Genomic DNA, 5,018 nt, shown 5'->3' with positions numbered 1-5,018 from the left:
CATACATGTATATGTCTCATTTTCTTAATAAAATGGTAACACATGATATACAATTGCTTACTGCTTACAGTTTCAGGTATTAGACAACAGGCAGTACAGGACTGGGAACCCTGAAATAAGGGAAATGAATGAGGTGACTTCTGTCAGAAGGCATTTTCTGTACAGTGCCGTAAGGAGAACTCATACATACACGTATATCTCTCATTTCCATTAGGATGATCAAAGATTATCTTGATATCTTGGAATACTATATGAATAGCAAAGATGGATACATGTAAATATAGGCTGCCCTTGAGATAATCTGAAATCCTCTTTCAATGTATGGGCCAAAATATCATATATATTTCTACTATGTTTATCTTAATTACAGATCTCTAGTATAGAGTTCCAATTTATGAGACCTTTGAATAAAAACAAATATTTATTGTCTTAATGATTTGTGAACTAAAACATACAAAAGCCAACCAAGAAGAATTTGTTTAAATAACATTTTATTTAGATAATAACATTTAATTAAATTGATCATTGTGATGATTAATTTTATGTTTCAACTTGACTAGGCTATAGTGCCCAGTTGTTTGAGCAAACCCTAGTCTAGACGTTGCTATGACGTCTATGACGTTGCTAGAATGGTTAAAACATACAACAACTGACTTTAAGTGGATTACCATCTGTAACTCATCCAATCAGTTGAAGACCTTTAGAGCAAAGATTGAGGTTTCCTGGAATTCTGCCCCAAGACTGAAACATAGAAATCCTGCCCTAATTTCTAACCTGCACTATGTATATTAAAAAAATATGTCAAATGCTAAACATTTAAACTTCACTCACAATTTCAAAACAGAAAATTTTCTGTAGATTCAAGAAGTTTTCAATTTTCCTAACTTGTGTTAGAACTGATTCACAAAACGTACAAGTATTTACATACTTCAAGCACAATACATTTCATTTGAAGCCTCATGTTTTTCATTACATAAATTTAACTATTTAATTTTAGTACATGATTCTGAATTTGTGCATGCCATCAAACATACCATATCCCAATTCCCAATTTGGTATTTTTTAGTAACTGTGCTTGTCATTACTGAGAAAACCAATAAAACTATATTTCTTTAAAAATTAAGGTAAAAATTTAAATCTTCCAGACTCATTGTAGAATATTTTGTATCTTTAGGTATTTAAAATATGTTTAATATAAAATACCCAAATTTGGAGTGTTAAAAAAAAATCCTGAAATTCATAAATCATTTTTCTACCAAAAGGGATGGGAGGGTTGGTTTAATCCCTATCTTTGTAAAACCAGAGATTTTATTTAAAACTAGATAAAATTTAAAACTGTCATTTTTTTTCTCCTTTATTTCTTTGAAGTTCTTTGTCTATTTCCTATCTTTGAAGTCCCTTTGAAGTTCCTATTCTTCTCCTGTGGCCTATGACATTTCTTTTTTACTTTTTTGAGCTTACCTCTGATTTCAGAAAAAAAAAATTATTTTTAAAAGTTTATTTCACACCACTATTAGCTTCATACAAATACATTCACAGCCCTACCCCCTTTCTGGATAAAAGCAATTTCAAGTACAATACTCAACCTCCAGTTCATTTTATTTCATGTGTTTTACCAATTAAAGCTTCCTAATTTCAATTAAATCATGTTTGGAATACACAAGTCTTAGATAATCATTCTTAAGCCCTGAGATCTCTGAATGCCATTTCCAGTTCGATAGACTTCTACTATGTTTGTATGATTCACAGCACTCCAAGCTCTTTTTGGATAGAATAGAAAATTTTGTCTGTATAACAGATTACCCCACACTGTAAAACAGAGTCAACATTTACAAATATTTAAAATTCATCAACAGGGGACTTCCCTGGTGGCGCAGTGGTTAAGAATCTGCCTTCCAATGCAGGGTACGTGCGTTCAATCCCTGGTCAGGGAAGAGACCCCACATGCATGCCTCGACTAAGAGTTTGCATGCCACAACTAAGGAGCGCACTGGCCGCAACTAAGACCCGGTGCAACCAAAATTTTTTCTTAAATAAAAAAATAAAGTTCATCAACAGCTCACTTACTGCCTCTGTTTCACTGGGATTCTTTATTTCAAACATGGACAGTTCTTTACTCTTTGTAGTCTAGGCTTATTCTGATTTTTAGTTTCTGAAATACTAAGCTTTAGAGTATGAGGAAGTTAATTTCAGTACATCTGACCTCTTCTGGGGAGATGTCTTTAGTCCATTTAAGGTAGTTGGGGCAAACTCCACTGGAGCACAGCACTTTAATAAGGCCCATACCCTGGTAATTCTATTTCCATTATTTCTAGGATATTCACTAGGATATTGCCTTTCTCAAATTGGAAGGCTGTTAGAAAAAAAGCGTCAGGGAATAACTAGTGTGGCTAGGGTCATGTGTAGCTCCAGAATGAGACTATATCTAGATCAGAGGACTAGGAAAGGCTTGGCCTTGGTTTTAAACCCAGGCCTGTGGAGTGAGGGGTAGAGAGAGCAGACGTCAGCTATTACAAGTGAGGGAGCAAGGAGCAGATAGGATTAATAGCCATGGCAGAGACTTTAAAGTCTCTACCTGTAGACTGAAAGGAATTACCCAGTCTAACCTGTTTTTGTGTGAATTCCATCACATTATTCCCATCAGCATTTCCTGGGACCTGAGCTCTGTAACACTGATACTTTGTTCAGTACTCAAGTGTCATAGTCACACAAGGGAGACTTTTTACCAATAGTCCTGCCACCCAGCATGAAAGGGATTAGATAAGATAGTTGGTCGCAATAATTGGAAAATGAAAGCATTCCATATTTATTCCCAAATGAGCCGCGATATCTTTATCACACCACTTATGGTCCTTTATAACCAAATGCAGAAATTATAGTTTTGTCAAACGTGTGTGTGAACCTGATGCTGACTGCCTCACTTCCGAGTATAGGGGTCGCTCTGTTGAACAGAGTCCATATCGAGTCAAAGCATGCAGTTTCAGTGAAGAGCCCTGAAAGTAACGTACTTTGTATCATGTTGCTCACTTCTAGTCCTTCTGGTTATTACAAATTTCTAGGGGAAAAAAGAGAAACTCTGAAATGTGGTTTTCCTCTCTTACAAATGTTCTCTTCTGTGTCCTCTGCAAATCCATCTTTGCTGTGCTGCTAGTGTAAAGGGAAGGGTTTCAGATTTTTTTTTTTTTTTTTCCCTTTTTAGGAAGAAGGTGTTTTCTTTTTACATGAACATTTAGTCAAACTTGCAGAGGAAACATTTTTATTAACTGTCCCCAAAAGTTTGTTGGATACTCTAAATCCCTATTAATTTTACTTGGGCTGTCTATCATTCATCAATCATTTCTCTGCTCATTTATTATCCTTCCTATGTACCTTTAAATTTAGATTGGTTTAATGGGAATACGATATGAATTTCCCTAAAAAGAAGGCACTTACTATCATCAATGAACATTACTAGCTCCTCATTTACTAGTGGCCCTGACTCATTCTAAGCATACGTCATACTCAAGAAAGGGGAAATGGACTAACGAAAAAAAACCCCAAAAAACCCCATTGTATTAAGCAATGCATTTCCAATGGCATTTTACTTTTGTATTCAATAGTTATTTATCAAATTTAATTACAAGTTCATATAGCTTTGATTAACAATACTAGTCATCATACTAGTACTGACAATAAATGAATGATAACTAGTCTTAGAAAGAGACAATCCCCCAAACCATATGGTTATAGGATACGTTTTTAATTAAAAATTTAATTTACATGCATATTTTTCTTATGGTGATATATGATAAGGAAATCAATAAAATAATTCCAAGTATAAAAATATATTACATTAGAATAAGATTCAGAGGAGAATAATAGAATGGAATTAGGAGTTCAAGGAGAAAAAGAAATGATAAAATTTCTAACAATTAAAGATGAATCTTCAAGCATTTTTAAAAATTGATAATAGTGATAGGCAGGCTCTATAAAGTGGCCCCCAGTGATCCCTGCTTGCTGGGGTTTTTTTTTTTTTTTTCAGCTGTACTACTCGTGGGATGTTAGTTCCCCGACCAGGGATTGAACCTGGGCCCTCAGCAGTGAGAGCACAGAGTCCTAACCACTGGACCACCAGGGAATTCCCTGCCTGCTGGTATTTATACCCTTGTGTAATCCCATCCCTTTGAGAATGTATTGACCTAATGACTTACTTCTAACAAAGAGAATATACAGCAAAAGTGATGGGATGCAGCTTCCAACATTAGAAAAAGACTGTGGTGACCAAAAGACTGTGATTTCTCTTCCAAAAGAGGATCTTGTGCATCCTCTTTTGTTCCCTCTCTCCCTCTCTCACCTGTTCTGAGGGAAGCCAGTTGTCATGTTGTGAACTGCCTTATGGAGAGCCCCATGTGGCAAGGAACTGAGGGAGGATTCCAGCCACTGGCCAACAAGGAACCAGGTCCTTAGTCCAACAGCCCACAGGGAACTGAATCCTGCCAACAATTACGTGAGTGAACTTGGAAGCAGATCCTCCTTAGTCAAGTCTTTAGATGAGACTGGAGCCCCGGCTGACCCCTTGACTGCAGTCCTGCGAGAGATCTTGAGTGATCTGACCCAGAGAATCTGTGAGAAAATAAATGGTTTCTTTAAACTGCTTAGTTTAGGCACAATTTGTTACATAGCACTAGGTAACTAATATAATAATTGTGAATCAAATGGATATTGTCCTTAGAATCTGTTGGACACATTTAGGAATGAGAAAATATTTTGAATTTTAAAATGACATTTTTCAATAAGCTTGAAATTATATCATTTGCAGCTATTTAAACTTGTGAGAAAACGTTTTAGAAGGCAACTTAAAACCTGCGTGGGGTTCATAATCTTTCTAAATTCTTTTAGGGAGTACAGAAGTGAAAAATTAGCCAAGACGTAACAGCACTGGGAAACCCCATTCCTTGGTGATAGTGGAAAAGGTTAAGGGAGAGAATTAAATCTTAAATGGAATTAAAGAGTTCAGTTATCTGCATTGAGAAAGTAAC

At 35.7% G+C, this 5,018-nt stretch overlaps 1 non-coding gene across 1 annotated transcript; it reads right to left on the bottom strand.

Moving 5' to 3' along the window:
* Positions 1-4,044: 4,044 nt before the first annotated feature.
* Positions 4,045-4,117, bottom strand: TRNAE-CUC. Its single transcript has one exon. It is a non-coding gene; the product is annotated as a tRNA-Glu (tRNA).
* Between the last annotated feature and the right edge of the window lie 901 nt (positions 4,118-5,018).

The sequence above is a fragment of the Phocoena sinus genome, chromosome 12, assembly GCF_008692025.1.
Source record: "Phocoena sinus isolate mPhoSin1 chromosome 12, mPhoSin1.pri, whole genome shotgun sequence".
Lineage (NCBI taxonomy): Eukaryota > Metazoa > Chordata > Mammalia > Artiodactyla > Phocoenidae > Phocoena > Phocoena sinus.
This window is presented reverse-complemented; position numbering and strand designations above follow the sequence as displayed.